General features: G+C 38.5%; 1 protein-coding gene and 1 long non-coding RNA gene across 16 annotated transcripts in view; one reads left to right on the top strand and one right to left on the bottom strand.

Annotated features, from left to right (window-relative positions):
- PTPRD (protein tyrosine phosphatase receptor type D) overlaps nt 1–23,844 on the bottom strand; it is a 1,176,387-nt gene that overhangs the window by 355,702 nt on the left and 796,841 nt on the right. For 6 of the 15 annotated variants that reach the window (XM_086870055.1, XM_086870056.1, XM_086870059.1 and 3 more), the window contains exon 1: nt 9,314–9,727. The exons of 7 other annotated variants lie outside the window; for them this stretch is intronic. The gene's annotated coding sequence lies outside the window, so the exon portion shown is untranslated. Of the gene's footprint in view, nt 1–9,313; nt 9,781–23,844 lie in introns of those variants that run through there. 2 more of the 15 variants (XM_086870076.1, XM_023943550.2) reach the window with 2 other exon arrangements.
- LOC147648442 (uncharacterized) lies at nt 10,525–14,774 on the top strand. The gene is made up of 2 exons (XR_015280741.1): nt 10,525–11,571; nt 12,786–14,774. It is a non-coding gene; the product is annotated as an uncharacterized LOC147648442 (long non-coding RNA).

Genomic DNA, 23,844 nt, shown 5'->3' with positions numbered 1-23,844 from the left:
AAGACACCTAAAGACTCATTTCAGAGACAGTGAAGTACACAGTATAGAAGAGTTGGTATGAAGTAAAAATCAGTATTTGTTCAGAAAGACACATTTCTCTTTACTAATTGCTGTTTATAAAACTGTAGAATTGCAAAAGCAAGATGGAGAACAGCTTGGAGAAAGAGTTGGAAAAGGGACATTCCCTGTCACAGTCATGAAATTGCCATTGATCATATGTCAGTTTTTCTTTAGTGGGAAAACTCTGAGGTTGCAAAATTTCACTCCTTATTCTTGAATTCAGGTTCCTCCTATTCCTAAGTTCTTCAGTGTTTTCAAGTGTTCCGTCTCATTAAGTATGAAACAGAGCTTAACACCATTAGCTGAGCAACAGGTAAAAGCTGCAGAAAAAAATTTTTGCCTGACTTTCTGATTGGCATCTGCAGTATGACGTTAATCCAGGAGAGAAAAAAATTTCACACCAAAATGGCAAGTTCCTAAAATGACAGCCAAAAAAGGCTGAAAAAGCAGCTTGTTGAGAGTGTACCTCTATAAAGCACTGGTTACTATATAATATTTCTAGCAACTCAATTCATCATCATCATGGTAGAAAAATCTCACCATACTTTTCTTCTAGACATGATAATCTGTTTTCATTTTCTTATTAATCTCTGTCTCTCCAACCTGGACTACTGCAGAGATTGGCAAAGATGAAAAAACAGTTTCAAGACCTCGGCACTTTTCATGGTTTATATACTTCGCAGAAAAAAATACAAAGACTGATTGAGATTATAATTCAAATTGCTTGAACACACAGAAATCCACATCTCTAAAAACTCCAGTAGTTATTTTCATGCTTTCTAATACCTTTGGAATAAGGTTACCCTTGTGCACTAGATTAATAAAGCAATTCTATGAATAAATCAGCAAGGGATACAGTCCTAGTAAGTGTCCTTTTAGGGATTACATTGCCCAGAATGACATGTATCTGTTCCATCAGATACAATCAAAGAGAAGAAGAATAAACATTTCCTTTTTATATATACGCAGTATTTAATACATTCAGCCCATACCGTCCTAAATGAAGCTAACCAGAATACTATTGCTGAAGTCCTAACACTCAATTTTTTTTCCAGAGTCACTGTAATCATGCAAAATTAAACCCAAGGAATGCTAGGATTCTTATGGAGGTGTGATTGCTCCTGCAGACATTCCCTGCCACCTGTTACCATTAAAAATACAATGCTGTCTTCATTGTCTGCTTCCCTTGGTACATCTAAAATTTTCATCTGGTCAGTATGCTGATACTTCATGTGGCCATTTAAGCCACCTTTTGAAAATGTAAAATGGGAAACAAGTGTAAATTCTATGCACTGAACTAAGTGACAACAACCATTTACACTGGTTATACGCTTTTCTTTAATAAAACAAATTGTATTAGATTATCATAAATATCAACTAAGAAAAACAGTTCTTTAATTTAATATTAAAATTCTCCTATCAAATGCCATATACAGTAGAAAAATTCAGGGCTTTTCATGTCAAGCAAAAATAATATCCCCAAATTATAAAAAAAAAAAGAAAAAAGATCAGTTGCACTGTTTCGAAAATTCTGTTAATCAAGATTCATTGATGCATTTAATGGTAATGAGAAAAAGTCCATTCTTTGTGAAATTGGTCAAAAATGAGAGAAAAAGTCTAATAACAGAATCCATGTTTTGTTTATAGCAAAATAAATTGGTAAATAGTGAATATTTATTACTTAAGCAAAGAGAGTTTTCCAAATAAAGTTGATGGCATACTGCCAGTAAGTAGAATACATAGGCATTTGGCAAAAGGCCATATCCTTGATGCAAAATTGTTCTAAAGTGATTCTTACTGAATAAGTATTTCTTTTTACCAAAATACTTCTTACTCCCTAATTTATGAGCTACTATAAATCAATTTATCAGATGTTTTATTAAGCTTTCTTTTCTGAATTTGAATTTAACCACTGCTAGAATTACCTGAGGAGAAAGTCCTATCACTTATGCAAAGACACAAAAGCACTGTGGATCTGATCCAAATAATGCTGCTGTCAAATGAAATCTTTCTCACCAATCACAGAAGGCTTTCAGCCTACTAGGACAACCCTTCCAAGGCTTGACAGAAAAATCCACTTACTCCATTAAGGTGCAAATTAATAAGAACAATTCAAAAAGAGTTTGCAAGCTTAATAATAAAGCACACATGGACTTTTGTGCATCTTTGTCAACCAAAATTCACTTTTTTAATCGCATCACTGTGTTATCAGGAGCAAACTTCAACAGCTCAGGGAAGGCAGTCAGTCCAAAAATAGTCTGAAAGACTTTAAAGGCCTCAACAATTGCTTCTGAAAACACAGCTAAGAGTATCTAAACTATCTTTATTAGCAACATGTACTGTGATAGCATTATATGTGTACATTACTGTGTACTGTGTAACATTATATGTCATCAAAGTAAACTTTTTCTACCTGATGAACATCTACCCTTTCATCACTGATAGGTATCTATTCTGCCTTGGGTTATGCTTGCTGAAGATCACTAACATGTATTTCTTCCATGAGGGAAAAAAAAAAATAAAATCCTATTTTTGGGTGAAAAAAGAGAGTATGTTCTGAAACATAGCTGAAATGACTCAAACAAAAAGCCAAAAGTGTCAACTCCAAACTTGTTAACACAGGTTAAAATAATATATCACATCACTCTATTTATTTTTTTGTAGCTATTTCTGTGTGTTTCTGTGAAACAAAAGGGCACACTCATGACTAAATTTACTGTTGTTATTCACAAATCTACTTATTCTTTCTCACAAGTACGAAAAGCTTATGCAGCAATACAATCTCTGCACTGAACATACCTAGTTGTTGCGGGCTTTTTTTTTTCCCTGAAGAAATGCCACCGGTTACTTTGGTGAAGAGACATAAGGCTGTAAATTCCTATCCTCCATCAGTAGCACTGACCTTAGAGCAAACCCCACAACTGGCTACAGGCATTCAACATCCATCATTGCTCCTGAAACCTAATCTTTCAGGGAAGGACAGCTGCACGGGGCAGTAGTTAAGCAGCTTTCTAAGATACACTACCATCCGAACCAAACAAAAATAAATAAATAAAGCTTCCTGTCCTACTTTCTAATCAGTGTTTTAGAAATCTCTCATTGCATGTTCTTTTTATCAAATTAATGGCTTTCAAAATAATAAGCTGTTTTCTTATTAAGAAAAGATAGTCAAATTCTAGGAATAATGTTGATAAGCAATACACCTGTAAACAGGATTTTAAGAAAATCCAGTGTAAGAGGTAAAGAAATTATGTACCTGACAGTTACATTACTGAAACATAGGCAGAAAATATTTGGTCCTACGAACAACCTTTTAAGAAAAGACCTCCCTGCTTTTAATAAATTCCATAGAGGGAGAAAGCCCTTTCGTAAAGTAAAAAGAAAAGAAAATTAAACGTGTGATTAACAGAAGTTTAGCAATACAGGTGAACACAGACAAATTAATCATGTCTCTAGGTTAGAAACAGTGACACGCATCTGCTTCATAAACTTGTTCTCTGTGGCATAAAGATGAAGAAATGGGATAAAGTACAGAATTGTATGTATCTTTGTGTACTTTAATAACATCAGTTTTATCTTTCTGTTTTTATAGGAAAAAGGGAAAGGAGTGGTGATGAGAAGGAAGGCGAGGGAGAAAGAAGTAGAGGAAGCAAAAAATAAGATAGCAGAAATAGTAGTCTATTCCTTGAACACAAAATTCAGCTTTTTTTGGGAAAGCTTTATAAAAAGAGTATGGCCTACAGATAGTTGCAGAATTACTGTGTTCACACTCAGCAAACAGTGATTTTCTGAAGAACAGAAAGACTAAGACATTGCTACAAGAATATATTTGAATTTTCTCTTGCTGAGTCAAAGCAAGTATCAAAAAACCTGGATTTCCGGGTAAAACCTAAGCCAAGGTGAGATGCTGATACCAAAATGAGATTGGGTAGATTTGTTAGAGAAATGTGTATTTATTAGAAAATTTGTATCTAAGCCGCATTTGTTTTGGTGAGGTTAGTACTGACTATATTCTTCTTAGGAATCACCCGATTCTGCAACCTAAAAACACAGCTTTTACACACAATCTACTGAACCCCGACTTATAGATATGTAGTTTCCAGAACAATAAATAGTGTAAAAGAAAGAGCAATATAATTGCTGGCATAACTTGATATACAGCGTTTGATATACTGCTTGGGAAAAAGGTGTGCATTATCTGACCACAACAATACGTGAGCAGTTCGGTTGCCTCTAACCAGGACATCCATTTTGATTGTCTGCAAATTTAATAAATTAATTTGTATACCCGTGGAGTGACTTCACTGACTGGAAGATTGCTGAAAAACAAAAATAACTGCATTGTGCATAAATATGAAGAAGCTCAGGACATGACAGTAGGCTATTAGGGCATGTCCTTTGGTATAACAAATCAAAGTGCCTGAAATTCCAACATTTTCTGTTGACTGAGGAGGACATTTTCTGCCCATTCTTTGTATTCAGAAGAACACACAGAATCCCCACCACAAATCAGATATCAATATAAACATGGAAGCTGATTTTGGAAAAAACCTCTATCTCTTTTGAAACTGTACTCCAAGATAATCACATCGTCTTTTTTGTTTTTCTCTTTCTGTAACAGTTATATTAAGATTATGAAGAAGCCTGTCACAGCATGTAAACAGAAGACACCTAAAGAGATAACTTTAGGAATCTGAGGGAATTATAGGCTATGTATACTTGCTGATGTAGCTAAAAAACAGGCTCATAGTATTTTGTTTAACTTGTCGCTTTTATGAATGAATTGAAAGAACCTGAATAATAACCAAGTTCTTAAAAGGAATTACATATTGTATTCAATTTAACCTCATTTTTTGCCTACGAACAATTTTTATTATTCTGTATTTCTCTTACTGGCATTTTAGCTATCCACTTCTTATAGGAAGACACAAACATGCTATGTTTAAGGTTTGTATTATCAATAAACTACCAAAAGTCATCTGAACTTATGAAATGTAAGTTAAAACTGTGCAGTTGTAAATATGGTTCTATCAATGCCCAGTGTCTTAAAAAAAACAGTGAAGTGAAGCTTTCTGGAAAGGAATTTACAGGCAAAGCACTCTCATGTAACCTTTTTCTAAATCATCAGATTTCTCCAGCTGTACTGCAACCTTCACCGTAGCAGATCACCAGGAAAAGTAAGCTTCCTCTCTGCTCCTCCTTGGTAAATTCCTGACAGTATTCGATGAAGTATTTTTAAACATATATTCTTGCTTTAGGCTGACAATTTGCCAGCATACATTCATTAACTGGCTTTATCTAAGGCTTTTTCCAAAGAATACAAGGATTAAGTAAATAAAGCCCATTCACATAATATGTGAAACTGAGAGCTTTCATAAAAATAAGGTATGTTGACTATGCTATTACAACCGTTTTTAAAAAGAATTACAACAGAAGCAAGCTCCTGTTACAATGGACGGCATTATGTGACTGACACTGAACTTAAACCAGCAAATATCAACACCTTTTTCTCAACTCTTCTTAGAGAACAAAAGCTTAAAAATCACCACAGGTTGTATACAAAAATGAAATATACTGATTCATAGATCCATGCCATATTACTCCTTCTGATATCCAAAGCACAAATGAAGTGCCTACACTCTGTATTTCGGAACCACTGTCTTTGTTTATTGATAAACAGCAGGACTTACACTTTTGAACCAACATTTATCATTTGAGAAAACCTCTAAAGCAGATTTCATTACATTTCATCAAAACTTTACCTAAGGCACACATACACATTTCAGAAAATTAAGCTCAGTCAATATTTGCACAACTGTTGTCGGCAAGATGACAAAAAACCCTCTTGCTGTAACTGGCCCAACACTGAATGATATGTAAGACTCTGATGTTTTAAAAGACAGCTTATTAAAAAATTAACATACCATAGGGAAACTGCTTTTTGATTGCATGACCTTACTGTGATTCAGCTTGAAAATCCTTCCAAATGAGAATTCTCAAAGAGCTTAGTAACGGAAGTTCATTTCGAAGGAAATCCAATATGCAAATATTTCAGCTGTGCTCTTTTACAAATTGTCTGCCTTGTCAGTTTCAAAAACTGAAAACGAACAATGGAACAGTGTAAGTATACTTGACCTTATTGCTTAATGTCTATTAAGAATGCTATGGCTGGTGGATTTTAAATTTCTGAAACTGACACTCAAGGATGTATAGTGCATCCTCAGCCCATGTCCCATAAATGCTGACTACGCTCCAGCCAAAGCCTTGGAGCCGACACACACTCAAACTTACATAACACTTACAAAGCTAGTTTAAATACACCATCAATCTATGTCTGTTCCTGACTTGTAGTAATCCTGTTTAGTTTATCTTTTAACCCTACACTTGCATGTAACAGTACCATTACTAATCTAATAGAAAAAACACACAGGCAACAAATCTGATTTTCTCAGCTTACAGGAAATATGAAATGCAGAAGCCACACAAATCCAACTTTGCTCAAAATTTGCACCTCCTAAGTCATGTTCATCCCCATCTCCCATAGTAATCATGAAAGCAGGGACGGTGGACAAAATACAGGACTAGGGGAAACAGATGAAGTAGGGTAAAAATAAAAACTAAATAATAGGCAATTTGTACACACCTCTTAAAAAATCTGCCATCTCATTTATTAGTAAGGAATGAATAACTGGCAACTTTGCTTTTGACATTATGCACCTGTGTAAAAGATGTCTGGTGAAAGTGAGCATATGCCATGCACTGGTATCTGCTCTATGAGAGCAGTTTATACAGGCCCCTAGTGGCTCAGCACACAGCAGCAGATGAAGGGGAATTCCTACTCTTCAGCTTGTGTAGTTTTGGTCCCTGCATTCCTCAAACGCAGAAGCAAAAGGCAATGTTAAAAATGAACTGCTGACTGGACTTAAATCTTCAGATACTTAGCTCTTTACCACATCCCCAAGTACATTCTTGCACACCCTCTCCTAAGATTAAGCACTGATTTACTAACACCCATTGAGTTCGCTGAATGCTGGTGGTTTGAGTTACATAACCATCACAGCAAAACGCTTATTCACATTATTCTTTAGCGCTCGTTTTAAAAGTAGTAGGACTGATGGGTCTAAAAGCAGGTCCTAAGAACAATTCCTGAAACACAGAAATACCAAGGTACCGTTTTCCTTACCATGCACCATTCCTATCAGCTTGCCATAGCACACACAAATCATAATGAATTTCTTCTTATCTTCTTGGAGTAGAAGACCTCTACGAAGACGAAGCTTCTACTGGTTTAAGTGGATACAGAAAAGCTATACATCATTTCTACGCTGAAAGACATCTAAATATACCCCACCATATTAACACAAGTGACAAAACTAAAACTGGAAAGCTACTCATTACATCCATCCTTTCTGTGTAACACTCAGTACCTTGAAAACCCCATGCCAATATATGTACAGCTTTTAGCAATTCTGGCTGAGCGGAATTTGACAGCTGAATTTATTAAACTGACCAGTCTGTCAATTTCACACATTAAAAAAGCAGTAATAGCCCATCTCATGAGAGGGAATTTAAAGAAGCAATCAAAAAATTGAAAAATTGATGTCTAAAGAAAGATGCAAGTACATATGATTGTATTTAGGACAGGGGAGAATCTTTTCTTTTTTTTTTTTTTTTTTTTTCAGAGTTGCTTCATTCATAACAAGAATTGTAGGATTCCTCGCACCCAGCCCAGGAGAAAATGATGTCATTTACTATACACTTTTACAGCAAGCAAAAAAAGCATTGACTGTTACAACATTTTAAACCACTAGCAGATACGAAATGAAGGAAAAATATGATATATACACTTCTCCTGTATCAAAATTCGCAGTAATGTCCCAACATTACAGAGAAGTTGCTTGTGCTTGAACAAAAGGTATGTTGGAAGCGATCTCTGAAAGGCTGAGAAGACAATCACAGCTTCCCACATTAATCCTAAGTTTAAGGAAATACAAGTGTCATCAGAAATACTCATGTCTGCAAACAAGAAACTCGAAAGTAAATCAGCCTCTACAGACTTATCCCCAGTGTAACGCCGTCTCAGGCGACAAGTGAAGGAGCACATAAAACCCTAACTATTCTGTGTAAATAAATTAACCCTTCTGCGTGTGTCAAAACTGCGAATATGGACATCAAAATCACGTAAAGAAGCTGCCATCCTTACACGAGGCAGTAATTGTATAAAGGCCAGGCAAAAGAATAAAATACGTATGACAGCAGTTCTGGAGAAGTAACAAGGAGAAGCAGACATTCAAAAGCCATACATGCAAAGCTGAGTGGTAATCACTTGGAATGAATACCGCTCTGTCGAGAAGTGAGAGCAATAAATAAAAGGCGAAGTAAGGAATTCACTGCAAGAAAACAACTGTTTTATCTGCCAGTCTGGGAGAGCCCGGTTGCAGCAGTAAGGAGTGCCTCCTTGCACGACCAGACGGCGCAGAGGGAGCTGCTAAGTTTGCAGAACAAATTCAAGAACCCCTTTGCAAGCGCTCGGAAAACTGAGTTTCCAGCCCGATGTGCTTCCTTTCAAGTGGCTTGGCGAGAGTAAACAAAGAAATTAAAAGCCTAACCTGTGAAAAGCTTCACATCTCCGTGCCTCCCTGCTTCGCCGAGAGACAGCAGGAGGAGGAGGAGGAGGAGGAGAGGAGGAGGAGGAGGAGGAGGAGAAGGAGAGGAGGAAGGAGCCGTGCTCGGACGGGCGCCTGGGGTCCGTCCTGGCCGCTCACCCCCAAGCCCCGTCTCCAGCGGCAGACGCCTGGTCTCTCACCCCTGCTACCTTCCCCCTTCTCCGAACCCGTTAGAATTAATAAAATAATTAATATTAATAATTCGTTCGCCAAAGCAAACAGACTGTGTGCAATTACCGTACTCCCCTCTCCCCGCCCGCGTACAGCGGCACTCAGTGGAAACGTCGACTCCGATCCATCAATCGCCCTCTGCCTGCCCCATCCCCCGTTCCCGTACCGCAGCTCCCCTCGCTCCCCGAACAGGCCTCGCCGCCAGGCTGAGACTCGGCGGGGAGGCGCGGGGAGCGGGCTGGAAGCGGCCGGGGGGAAGCCCTGGGGCACGCTCGGCAGAGTTGTGTGTGAGGGACATGTGTGCGGGCTGCACGCACACACGCACACTTTTGTGCTCACACACACAAGCGCGCCTAAAGAGGCGGCAAAGAAGGAGCGGCGGCGGAGGAAAAATGGGTCAGGAGCGGGGCAGTTACCTGGTCATGCTGGCTCCCCCGGTCCCAGCAGCAGCCTTCGCCGCTGCCCGCCCGCCTGCCGCTGCTTCCCGCCGCCGCCGCCGCCACCTCCTCCCGCTGCTCCCGGTCGGCTCCGGGGCGGCCAATTTAATCCGAGCCCCGCAGCAGCAGCAGCTGCAGCTGCTGCAGCAGAAGTAGCAGCAGCAGCAGTAGCAGCAGCTGCAGCAGCAGCTACGAGCGAAGCCCCGCCGCTGCTGCCTGACGCTCGTGCGTGTCTCTCACAGTGCGGCGCCGGGGAGCAGGAGAGAGTCAGCGAGAGTCCGAAAATCCAGCATCCAGAAGAGCCAGGTCCCCGCCTGCCTCCTCTTGCCAGCGCCGCCTCTCCTCCGCGCTGCTCTGCTCCGCTCTGCTCCTCTTCTCCTTCCTGCGGCGGCTGCTGCTGCTCCCGGGCGCGCTCTCTGTTCCCGAGCTAGCTGCTCCGTTTCCCCTCCTCCTCCTCCTCCTCCTCCTCCCTTTCTCTCGCTCTCTCCCTCTCTCTCCTTCTTCCTTCCCCCTTCACTTTTTTTTTTTTTTTCTTTTTCCCTTCCTCCTTTTCTTTTCTTCCTTCGTCTTTTCTAGCCGATTCTTTCGCTACAAATAAAGGGAGGTCTCCCACCCACTCTCCCGCCCCCCCCTTGACACAAAAAGTGCAGTGCAAACAAAAGCGAGAGAAGAGGGCACAGGGCGGGCGGAGTGGGGAGGGCAGACTGGGGAAAAAATCCCAGAAACCGTCCCCGAGAGTCGAAACGTGAACAATCGTCCCCCACCACTCCGCTTCGCTCCTCTGGGGAAGAAGGGGGACGCCGTGGGGGCACCGGTAGAGACGACGCTCTCCCGTTTCGTGGGTTTGTTGTGGGCTTTGGGTTGGATGGCTGTTTGCGCTTTTGTGTGTGTGTGTCTGTGCGCGCGCTTTTGGGGTTTTTTGTTGGGTTGTTTTGGGGTTTTTTTTTGTGATTATTCTTTTTTAATCCTCTTACGCCGTGCGGATGACAGGATCCGTACGGCCCCAAGAGTCGGGGAAAGCGTGCCACCGATGTCCGTGCCTGTGCGTGTGCGGGCAGGGTGGGGGGGTACGGAGCGGCGATCCGGGCAGCGCCCGCCCCAACCCGGGCCGCGCGCCGGCCGAGCCCCGGAGCCGCGCGCTGCACGCACACCCGCGCGCGGCCGGGCGCCGGGGGCGGGGCGGTGACGTCACTGGGGGCCGTGAGGGCGGGGGGCGCAGCGGCGGGGCGGTGGCCGGGCCTCGCAGAAGTTTCCTGGGCGGGCGGCCTGCGCCGCACTTGAAATGTTCAACTTCTTGTGCGCCTTCGCGGCCACATGGCTAAACCGGCCGGGGTTGTGCCAGAAGTGCCGGTCCGCGAGGGGTGTGCCAGAGTGACAGTGTGGCAGAGCGATATTTTATTATCAGTCATCTTTGTGTATGGCAAATCTCAGATTTTCCTCCTGAGGAATGGTCAGGTTCCATGCGGAGTGACGCCACGTGTTGCTTGGCGAACTCGGTGGTGTAACATTGGGCTAAAACGGGGTCCGTCTCGACTCTTCTTAACCTTGTCCTAGCCAGTCCTCTGACGAGAAGGAGCAGCACAAAGGAAGTGGGTGGAATCAGTAGGATTTAGGTAAAAAGTGCTTTGGAAAACCTCTTTGGGAGCTTCTAGGTGTCGTTGGAAGCCTGGAAGATATACCCCCTGTGACGCAGGTCAAGCTGTGTAAAATGGGAGTCAGTATGAACACAGTAAATGCTAGTCAGGCATTATGGTGGTGGGAGCCCATCAACAGCGATGATGCAAAAGTTGGCTTTCCTGGTGGAATGAAGAAACTCCGGGTGCACTGTTGGCCGGAGTGGTGCATCTTGTCCTGAGTTCCATACTGGCTGACTGCAACTCCATCAAGCTGAGTAGCACCTGAATCTGAAGTCGGTCTTGTTGGCACCTGCTAAGGTCATTGCAGGTGCAAAATTGCTCCTTTTCTGCAGAGGAGAATGATTTGGGTGTTTTCTATCATATAATCGTGTTTTGTCATCCTCTGGAAGCTAGTGCTGCCAGCACGAAGGCTGACAAAAGGGAAAATAAACTTTGTTCTCCACAAGGCCTATAAATTGCTGTCTTCTTTTGATCCTGCCAGTTACACCATGAAAAATGGTCACCCAAATAATCTCACACTTAAAAGAACGCTAATGCTTTCCAAATGGTATCTTTTAAAATACCAAGTAACCTTGTACAATAATTACTTTGTATGAGAAGGTAAATATATGAAATGTGGCGCTGATGATTACTTTTTATCTTGTCAAAAAGAACTAACTGTTCCATTAAAGACTAGCTTTTCAACAGGCAGCAGTGTCTTCAAAGTACAACACAAATCAAAAACAGGGCAAAATTCTACTTGGTCTTTATTGAAATAAATGTTGCTGAAGGAAACAAGACTTAAATTATCCCCTTTGCCCCCTTGACTGAAATGTCTTCAAGGCTGTGTTTGCTTTGAAATGGCAACACTACACAGATATTTCAGGTTTTAATGTTATGTCCCAGCAGTTCTTACGAGTAACTTAGCTGTTTTAGTGCTCTTCATCCTGTGATCCTTGCATGACATTGAAGAGTTGAGCAATAAACCCATTTATTTTGTATTTTTCATATTGTTTTACAATATGGATGAGATGTTTGAGGACTACATTTAGCTTTGCATTTTTTTAGAGTCATAAGCAGGTTGTGTAGCTCTTCCTTCAGTCAATCAGAAGTAAATGCATCACATTAGTAAATGTATTTCTATTCATGGAAATATTAAAACCAGATGTCATTACTTAAAAGACTAGGTTTTGTAGTGATGCTAAAGAAAAAAAAAAAAACCAAACAGATAGAAGTTAACCTAAATTCATGAAGAATCATTAAAACACTGTATATTTCTGCTGCTGTATTGCATATCCACATCTGTTATCAGTAGCATAAATATTCTATTTAAGATGGGAGTGTACACATACACATAACCTATATATATAATTTGTTAATACTCCTTTAACACTAAGAGCAGAAAACACAACAGGAAGCTTAATTAATCTGTTACAAACTACTCATTAAGGTAGATTCTTTCCCCCCAAACTTAAAAAAAATTTTAACACAGCATTCTAGAGTGGGGTTCTATTTCTGCCAAGATTGCAGCAGTATGTTACTCTATGGTTAGTACAGCGCTGAATTGGAAATCTGTCTACACACTTTATAAACTTCTAAATGTTTCCTGTAAAACACCTAACAATATCTAAGATAGTACTTAACTAGGCTTGGAAGATAGTAATGTTGGAGTGTTGGAGAGATGGTTTTTTTTTTTGTTATTTGCTGGGGGTTTTGTGGCGAAAGGAAGATTTTTTAATTGGAAAAAAAGTGTCGTATTTTCAGAGGTCTTCAAAAAATATGCATCTTGTCATTCCAGATTAACTGTTTAAATCTTATTCTTCCTGCTCATGCAGCTGTTTTCAGTCTTCTCATGCAGGCTGTGAACCAGCAGTGAAAATCTTATGTGAAGCGGAAGCCATGAGTGCAGGTTTAAATATCAAAAACTGTAGAAAAGGAGGACGCAGAACGAGTCAGCTTGCCTGCTATTCATCTGAATATTTTCCTGTGACCATACTCTTGAGTAACTTCTACCTTAGCTCTGCAAAAGACCAACCATAGGCCTTCATGTCTCAGGCTTGTGAGTTTCATTTATTAGATAGTACTCTATTCATATTGGGGAGTGTTATTTTCCCTTCATCTGTTCTGCCTTGTATTGTTGCTTGCAGTCCTGGTAAGTAGCATCTCACAAAGCTCTTTAACACAGTAGGATATCCCATTAACAACTGGAACCAGTGGCCATTGGATCAGTACACAGCAAAATCAGGAAGACGAGGGGCAGCAGGAGAGGTGTATCAAAAGGGTTGCTCTATAGTCTCTCCCTTTTTTTTCTTCATACATTGTGATAGCCGTATTTTACAGTTATTTATGATTAACGTATGGCAAGCTGTCAGCTGAAATCTAACAGGTGATTTGTCACAAAACTGCATTAATACATATTTTAGGCATTGGCTTACGAAATGATCATGAAGAATGTACCTGAGTTGCCATCCTGATGCTTGAAAATTCTCATTTTTAGATTGCAGACGCTTTGAGTTCCTATTATTAAGGTTAATAAAACACTACTAGACAATTTATCTATGACACGTTATCTATATGCAAAAATTTTTTCTGCTAATTCAGTTTGTGTATGCATCTTTTCAATGGTGATTTAGTACCTCACTAGACACTGTCCAGTAGTAATCTTTATTTTGTAAACATTTTTGATTCATATGCGTCTTTTAACTTACAAAACTTCAGTAGTTAGAGACAAAGCTATAGAAAAGTAAATTTCAGTGCAGCTCTTTATGATCATTTTTGCCACATCTGCTGCTTTTTTCCCTGCTGTCTTAAGTAGATGAGGGTTTATACACTTGTGTGATCCAGCTGGTACCCAAACAACTTCTTGTGCCAGCACATTTTAAGTCCTTTGCAAAGCATTAAGGTCTCTTATCCTACAGGTCTTAAGCCCTGTTCTAATTTTTCATCAGTGGAAATAGATGTTACGGAGATGAGCAGGCTGGTTCTCACACTTGTCCCAGCCTATTAATTGGTGTGACTGAACCACATACCCCAAACCATAGATCTACCATAGACTCAAAATAGCACAGTGGTGAAATAAGGTGATGTAGCACATTAACTCAAAGCAAACTAGGCTTAATTGTTTCTGCTTGTCAGGGAAGAACTTGTACTCATTCTTTGGGTTTTTTTTGGTTGGGATTTCGGGGCCTTTGGTTTTTTTGGTTTTTTTTTTTAAGTGGAAAAAGTAAGAGGCCAGTAATTAATCACAAAGCATATGGAGTCTCCAGGGGCTTGGAGATGATGAAGCAGGATTGGTTTTGTCAACGTGCACTGGAGTGTGTGCCACATACTGAAAATAAACAGCAGCTCGTATAGGGAAAGCTGTAAATAAGATTTGTAATAGATAGAGGAGGCAGCTTTGTCTTTTATTTCTGTAATACTCGGAGTATCTCGGATGGTGTGAGAACTCTGATATTTATTCAGAAAGAAAATACTTAAACTGCAGAACACAGTGTAGTGGTATTGTTCTTGAAAATCATGCCTGTATCTATATACATATAAAATGTGTGTGTGCATACAGGTGCATGAGGTCTCTTTCAAGATTTGTCATCAGTTTCAATATGGTGCAGTAGATGGAGTTTTTTGTTCTATTTTTTCTTCTGGATTCAAAATGTAGAAGGTACCACTATATTTTAACGACGGCAGCAGAGAGCTATGTCTAGAATGTTGGAAATATTCTTTAATTTCAGCAAAGTAAAATGGAATTCACTAAAGAAAAACTAATAGCCAAATGTCAGCTTGTTAGTTTGCATCTTTTGCAACAATAAAGCAAGAATCAGACCTCATACATTACTTAGTGTGTATGATTATTTAACTGTTCCTCGACATCCACTAGCCAGACTAAAGGCGATGTTTTGCACCCATAGGTCAGAGATCACTGTCTGTATAACACTATTTGATCTAAATCTTGATACACTTCTTGATGTAAATACTAGTAAGTAGCAGAATTAACATACTTTAAAACTCAGGAACAAGAGGAAGATAACTAGTACCATAACTGATTCACAGAAATGGAAGATTTTTTAATCTTAGACTTGAACACTGACTTCTGGTTTCTAAGGAGACACTCACTGCTGGATAGTTTATATAGCTTCTTTTACTGAAAAAGTATCTAGGAATGCTGCCTAGAAAACTGGGGGTCTCCCAAACTAACAAAAACTGGTAGGTCTCATTTATGTGAATGTTCCCTCCTGCAATAATCAAGGCGGTTCAGAATACATTTTACATGGCAGTGCTGTGCTGTCAGAGGTGGAGGGAGGAAGATGAGAAGTCTTAAGTTTATTTCCCAGTCTTGAACTTTTTGCTTCTTGAATATAGGGGTGTTTTGTGAGAAGCTGCTCAATCATCTGATGGGGGGAGTGTTTTTCCATTCCTCTCATGGTGTCTCCTTTCTACTGGTAAATCAAGGGGCATAGACAAGCACTGGGAGGAAAGAATTGTATTTTCCCAGCAGAATGCTGCATTAAAAATCTTGCAAGATAGAATGTGAAAAGGAAAAATAAAAAGAAAAGATTGTTTTCAGGAACTCCCTCTTAAAATACCCTACAGTTAGTATTTGAATGTTATTATTGCTGTAAGCCCATAAATATTTCAGAAACAGCATAGATAAATATCTATAGCACCAAAAGGATATTTTTTTGCTAGAGACAACCCTGTCATAATCTGTCTTGGCTTTAAGTAAACTTGGATGGCCAAGTTTAAACCTCTTCCATTGAATCTATTAAATTCTGATCTGAATACAGATTCAAGTAATTTTTTTCCTCAGTTCACTCAGTTCCTCAGTTAACTTCAGATAATGTGTTTCCTAGTTAAAAATACAGAAAAGTTTCTGTGACTAGTGGGTTAGTGTCCCCATTACAAAAAACGGTGTCATATTTTTAACATAACATAATTATGTTTAAGTAAAGGACTTTATGGATAAACAAGTTATTCTCTCATTTCTTAATGCAGTTTCTCCAGAGGAAGCTGCAGGTTTAATGGCAGGTCAATCTAGATAAAACATCCAGAAGTATTTAGTGTTAGCCTGAAGTCTGAGTCCTACTAATTGACCACTTTCTGTAAGCATTGTATTCACCACATTTTCAATTTTAAATACAAAATATTTCAAATTCCATGAAATATGATATCAGGAGGAAACATTTTTACAGTATGATTTTGACTGACCTGTGTAAACAGATTACTGAATTTTCACTGGAACAATAAAAATATTTTCCTTATAATGATTCTGTTTATATTACCTCTTCATTGTTTCAGTTTATGTCTCCTCCCATCGCATTTATTAATTACTAAATGCAAGCCCAGTGAACATTTAGTTCAGAATGTTACAGAATGTAGTATAGAAGCTATGCACTACCACATCCTTTTATGGAAGACTGTGTATTTTATGCAGAACAAGAGGTGTTAGAACCACATTATCCAAACAAATCTGCTCACCACACAACATTCTCTGATCATTTTCATTCTCAGCAATTCAATTAAAGCAGAAATTAGGACCATGAGAAAAAAATCTATATTTTAGCCAAATAAGTTATTCATGAAAAAGGAATGGAAAGATTAAATCTGTTGTATTGAATCCAGATTATTAACAAGCTTGGATGCCAAGTCCTTTTTCTTTCAATGTTGAAAAGCACTTTTACACATTAGACTAACCCTGTGAGGGAAATCACATATTAGTCACAATGGGTTTTTCTCAACAGAAAAAAAGATTTCAAAAGTTCTATTATAAAAATTACAATCCATTAATTAGGAACTTCAGCAGACACTTTTCTTTGGATCAAATACATTTCAATGACTTTTTTTTTTTTTTTTTTTTCCTTTTTAAATAGACACAAACTAGCCCAAACATTATTTGGTGGCCATCAAGCTCATGAGCTAAGATTTTGCTGGTGTTTTCTCATTTGGTTCCTTCTCTAAGAAGGCACAAAGGACACAATGGCAGGAATAAAATTTAACTCCAGTGTTTGTAGAACAATACAACATGTTTGATATTTTTAATCTCAAGTACATTCTGCATATTCAGGTTGCAGGTAGGTATGCTTAAAAAAAAGTAAATAGAGGACTTCTTCAGACTTCCTTTTACTTCCCTCATCTGTATTTGTTTCTGTGAAATCTGCAACACAGATGTTTCTTTGCTCCCAGTGAAGCTTTACATTCTCGTAAAACCAATCACATATAGTGTCTTTTCAAAATCATCTACTTCTTTCATCTTCCAATGCCTCCCTTCTCTCTGGCAAGTAACTGTACTTTCTTTTCTTTAAATCTATTCTTTCTCAAATGTCAGCTTCCCTGGCATTCCAAAACCCTGGGTTACCTTTTCATTTGTTTCCTCTTTCATTATTCCCTCTTTTTCAGATCTACCTTATTCTCTCCCTTAAATACCTCCGTCATGAGCCTTTCTAGCTCCAAATCCTTCCACTTTCCATTCCAGAATTCACACTTGTGCTCATATATATATATATATATATATATATATATATATATATATGTGTGTGTGTGTGTGTGTGTGTGTGTATATATGCATAATATTTCATAATCTGTATTTTTTGAGATCCCAGACAGGTTAGAAAATTCTTGCTCAACACATTGAGAAGTAGCAAAATACTGTACAAAAGTTACATATTGTTTGATTGCATCCAGCGTGTACATTCTTCCAGAGATTATCCTTCAGAAGCTGGAGGCACTGAGGCAGGGAGCAGTTCTGAACACAGGTTATCCCACTGAATATTTCTTCTTGATACAGCATTCTGTCCCTAAGTGCTTGGTTGATTATGCATTACTCCACTTGTCCCTGCCTAGATCCAATTCATTTTGATTCCGCAAGGTGTAAAAATGGTCTCAGAAGGAGGTGACTTACAGCTAGAATTTGGAAGCTGTTTTTCTTTAAGATTTTGAGGATGTGGCACATCAAAGGAAAGAAAAGGGTCACTGTCTTAACCTGACTAACAAATAGGTCATAAATATGTCATGTTGGGGGCCTTCAGGTGCAGTAGTAGAAGGTATTAGCTGTCCTTTCAAGAACAGCAATGACCTTGGGATCAGAAAGATACTAGTTTAAATTACATGATTGCTGCATCTTTCCACATAATTAAGGAGGTAGAAATCCCAGGATTTGTCTAATTCTGTGTAAATAACATGCCAAATCTCAGGGCATTTATAACACTTTGTGCCTGCGGACACTGTAGTAAGAAAAAGCTGGTTTTGTGGACTCACTTGAGCAAAGACTGTTTAAAAAGTATAGCTTGAAAGAATACTGTAATCTTTCTTTGCATGCTGATTCCCAAGGTGGCAAAATGGAGTGATGACAGTGATGATGGGGGTTTCTTCCTGTAATTACCTTTCATCACATTAAACAACGTACCAAGTACTATCAATATGAACTGAAACAATAAAGTTTGCTACCAAGAGGTAAATCACTATCTCATTACATCACATGAATTGTCTTTATAAAGATGCATTCACACACATACACAAACACAGAGCCCCTTTTCTAAAGAGGGTAGAGAAAAAAACAGGACAAACTTGGGATAGGATGATGTACTTTTAGTTGGGGTACTTTCTGTATTACATAGGGTGTTTTTAAAGGGCTTGCACTTGTTTTCTGGACATAAGAACTGCTAGATTTATTGAATTATTTTCTGTATGATTTTACTAAGAAGAAATCAGGGAAGGAAAATCAGTGCTCTAGTTAAAATAAAAATAAAGCTGCAACTTGAATGATTTTTTTGTTCAGCAAAAAACACTTGTTCACTTGATAAGTCCTCAAGCAACAGACAGAAAGAACAGCAAGACTGTATTTTTAAAAATATTAATGAACAGAAAAAAAAAAAAAAAGGAAGAATGTTTGTAGATATTTCTACTGGCTCATCAACTCAGTGTCAGTTACCTAGGCGTATAAACACCAATGCAGTTGGTCCTTTGTTCAGTGCTACCAGGATGCTGTTCATCAAAGCCTAACAAATATTTTAGCCTCTTTATTTTGCTGTTACTAAACAGGAAAAAGAAGACATGCCTTCAGCAGAAGGAGACAGAATCCCATATCAACTAGGTTGGAGAAGACTTGAAATCATCTAGCCTATGACATAACAACACCTTGTGAACTAAACCATGGCCGCAAGTGCCACATCCAGTCTTTTCTTAAGCATGAACAGTGACTCCCCCACCTCCCTGGGCAGCCCATTCTAATGCCTCTCACCCTCTGTGTGAAGAACTTCTTTCTACGTCCAACCTAAACCACCCCTGGAACAACATAAGACTATGTCGTCCTGTCCTGTTCCTGGGAGAGGAGACTGAACCCTGCCTGGCTGCAACCTCCCTTCAGGTAGTTGTAGAGATTGGCAAGGTCATAAGGTGGTAAGACATGCCTCCTACTGCAGTAGGCCTAAGTGATGTGAATGGATGTAGCAAACTGCAACAACTGAGGTATGTTTGTAACTGATCATTTAATTTCAAAGAAGGATTAAGCGAAAGGAAAAATTCTGAACACAAAAGGAAGTTTCAAAGATTGTCTTCACTTACTAGAATCATATGATGTAGTAAGCCACCAAGTAAATCATAGAATTATAGTATCATAGAATATGCTGAGTTGGAAGGGATCCATCAGGATCACTGACTCCACCTCCTGGACCTGCACAGCACCATTCCCAAGAGTCACATGTGCCCGCAAGCATTGTCCAAATGTTGCTTGAACTATGTCAGGCTGGTGCTGGGACCCCTTCCCTGGGGAACTGGTTCTAGTGCCCAACCCCTCTGGGTGAAAAACTTCTATTATCTGACCTAAACGTCCACTGACTCATCTTGAAGCCTTTTCCTTGAGTCTTGTCCTTGAGGGTGAAGAGACCAGTGTCTGCCTCTCCACTTCCCAACAAGGATGTCGAAGACCCCAATGAGGTCTCCCCTTAGTCTCTTCCAGGCCGAACAGACCTCAAGTGACCTCAGTCACTCTTCATACAGATTCCCCTCCAGAACCTTCACCATCCTTGTGACCTTCCTTTAGATGCTCTCTAAGTATAATGTCTTTATATACTACGGCACCCAGAGCTGTCCCCAGCACTGGAGGTGAGGCTGCCCCAGCTCAGAGCAGAGCAGGACAATCCCCTCCCTTGCCTGGGTGGTGATGCTGTGTCTGATGCATCCCAGGACAGGGTTGGCCATCCTGGCTGCCAGTGCACTGCTGATTCAGGTTCTACCTGCCACAGACCATGACCCCCAGGTTACTTTTTGCAGTGGTGCTCTCCAACCACTTGTTCCCCCATCTATTCACTCAACCAAGGCTATCCCATTCAAGGTGCAGAATCCAACACTTACCCTTGTTAAACTTGTGTATGACCCTGCTAAATATTTATGAGACTTGTTTCACAAACAAAGTTGCTTATCATGTGAGAATGGCCTACATTTCTGCTTCAGTCGTGCATTGTCTTAAGTTTGTCTTAAACTTTTGTCTGTGCTTTCTTTACTAATGATTCACATTGGCCTATGTTGGTGATTTGTGCTTTTCATTATTTAGTATTCTCCCAAGCAGAAGAAGCGGAATCTGAAGAAATTTACTTTCAAATTATCTGAAATACAAAGCTTCCACCAGTGTGGAGAAAGGCCTTCCCAGAGCTGGCATTTACTTTCTTTCACACCATGTTATTTTGACCATATCCATCCCTACAGACACTGAAAGTTACCCAGCACTGTGAACAGTGATGCTAATTGTAGTTCTATGAATAAAAAAGCAATCGGACAGAAAGCTGTTTCTAGTCCTTTAGTAAATGAAGTACAAGAAGAAAGTGCCTTGTGTCTTGTGGGTATCAGAATGTACTTCCCTGGTGAGGTTTTGAAAGGCTGTACGTTGCAACCTGTGTACTTAATATACAATTTCATTCTAGTATTCAAAACTGAAGAAAACAGAAGAGGAAGGAGTTCAGAAAAGTCAAAATGGAATTTTTTTTAAATTCATTTTACTGTGCATTGACAGTGGAAATACATAGTTTAAATATGTAGCTGGTCATGCAATTTTATACCTCTCCCTGCATTTTTGGTATTGTATATGATACTGTGAATCCATGCACTATGTACCAAATAGGTTATATAGACAAAGACCACGTACATCTTAATAGTGAGCATTCTCTTACGCTCTACCAAAAGAGTTGAGTCTTCTATTTAAAGTAATGTACTTGGATAAGTGTTTGCAGAAAAAAAGAGACATAAGAAGTATACTTATATTTCCCTCTAAAGGCAAAATTAGTCTGCTGAAACTTTTAAAAAGGTCTATGTAAAGTATATTTTTATGAGTTGAATAATTGAATTTATTCCAAATATATCCAAAATACTGTCACCAAGTGAAAAACATCTGAAGAAACACTAGGAGATGATGTTCCCTGAGCTAACTGCTAAAACCTTAGTAATTTCCATCTCCTCATTACTTACATAATATCCACTCCCCTTTCCTCTATATAAATTGCTTTCTTCTAGTTATGATACAGCAGTGTGATTCAACTCTTCCTACAAAACCACAGTGGAAATCTGAGTGCTCTGAGAAATTCATGGGGTCTGGCTAGTGAACGTAACTGGGACTATATTCAAAAAATTCCCAGTGCATTTAAAGGCAAAAAAAAAAGGTTAAATCTTTGAAGAGGAAAACTTTAAATAGGGGACCAGTTTCACATTTGCAAATCCTATTTTTTTAATCTCCCTTTGCAGCAAATCTTCTAGGATCATAATAGAACTGCAGGGTCTTCTCAAAAATTTTGAGCTTTGTCAGTTGTCCTGGCTAAAGATATCATTATTTGCTATTGACAGAGCACATAGGCATGAAACATTCACTAGTTTGTCATTCTAAGTTAAAAAATGGTATCTATTTAAATGGAGGAAACTCACTTGCAAAGATAACTTGGCACCTTGTGTTCTGTTTATTGATTGGAAAAAAAAATATGCAGGAATGGCAAATGAATAAATAGCTGCTCTTTCCAAGAGGAAAATATTAATTTAATAATATTTATAATATTATTATTAATATTAATAATAATTAATCAATATTAAAACAAAATAGGTATAGCTACAATCTTGACACAGTCCAGTTCAAAACTATGTTTCTGCAAATATGTTTTTTGGTATTATATATATATATATAATAATATAAATATTATATATATATATCTACATATAACAGTTATTTGTAATTACCAAATCAAGAGAAAAATGAATAATGCAAATTTTGTCTCTGTTTCAGAGATCCAAGCATGATTAAAATAAGTAAATTGCTTTGTGCTATAGCTAGCTCATTAGAATATCTTTAGAAACTCCTAATCTCCAACCAACAAGGTACGCCATTACTCTTTGTTTTCATGCTTCACTAAAAAACTTGGAAAAACAGAGCTCTTAGCCTAATTCTGTCTAAAAATTTCTTTTTGACCAGAGTAAATTATCCTATATATTTTGTTGGGTCATATTACACACATAAGATGTGGTAATATTGTATAAAACGTGTAAAAAAGTGTATGCTATTTCAGACTTTATGATATAATCATCCAGTTTATAAACTTAAGAGTTAAATTGCTCATTTATGACTTTACAATAATGAAATTCATTGAATCATAGAATCATTGAGTTTGGAAAAGGGAAGGCATCAAGTCATAACCAAGATCATCACGTCCAAACTTTGACTGAACACTGTCATGCATGCTAAACCGTATAATGAATTCCTATGTCTACTCATTTATAAAAAATAGTTCATGAGCATTTCCTTTATCAAATTAACAAGCAACATTGCCCTTCTGTTGAAACATGCCATTATATGATTAAAAAATAAAGTAGCATATGATGCCACATAAGGAAGCAATTAAAATTATATTCAGTACTATCATCAGACTGATCTTGAAGTTTTTTAGATGTTCTTACCTTATAAATTTTGGAACTAAGCACAGGCCTCTGTCTAGACTGACCAGACTTTTTAGAAGCAGTTGACATGGAGTGAAATAAAATACCTGAATAGCACTATTTACCTTAACTTTCTTAGATAACTGTCTCTAAAGCAGGTATAATGGTTAACTATGAACAAAACCTGAAGATTTTAATTAGAGGGAAGATTAATTTTCAAACAAACCTCTTTGAAGACCACAACCTAAAATCTCCTGTTTTCAGAATCTAGAACAGAAGTTAATTTTGCTTTTGTGTTCCAAACTATATTAGAGATGAGGTGTTATGGGTGAAGGAAGGATGTAGAAGGCACCCTTAGTTAAAGTCTTCAGCTCTAACAGCTCTACAGTTTATTTAGCAGTAACAAATCCATATTCCAGAGTGATCTGTGATTTAGTCTGCCTTTTAGGCTATCTGGCTGATAACTAATGGTAATGTTTATGATAATCCAGAGTTACTAGTACAAAATTCTTCAGAAATGAAACATGTATGAGTAGTTTCTCCAGTTAGTTCTCTTTACACAGTTTAATTTTTCCTCCTGCCAAGGTAATCAGTTGACATCCATTATCTGGGTTTTCTCTCTTATGATGTAATGATATGGTACAAAGTGCAATCAAATTCCAATTAATTCTTTTAAAGCTGAGAAAAATCTTAGCTGTGTGAAAATTACTTTAAAGTTCCATGTAAATGTCCAAAATAGTGCCACTACTGACAAGTCTAAACCATGGCATTTCATGACATCTTGCATTTTCCCATTTTTTAGCATATATGTAATGTAAGTAAGTTCTATCTAATGTAAGTAAATTAAAAGCACAGAAGGAAACATTAACAGAGTTTATTGATGAATCTAGCTGAATTACATCAGCAAGAGTCAGACATTTTCATGTTATATCAAAGCTTCCATAAACAAAACTTGTTTTCAGTTCTTAGAAACTTAGGGCACCCAGATATTTTAGT

This window comes from Cyanistes caeruleus, chromosome Z (assembly GCF_971803275.1).
Source record: "Cyanistes caeruleus chromosome Z, bCyaCae1.hap1.1, whole genome shotgun sequence".
Lineage (NCBI taxonomy): Eukaryota > Metazoa > Chordata > Aves > Passeriformes > Paridae > Cyanistes > Cyanistes caeruleus.
This window is presented reverse-complemented; position numbering and strand designations above follow the sequence as displayed.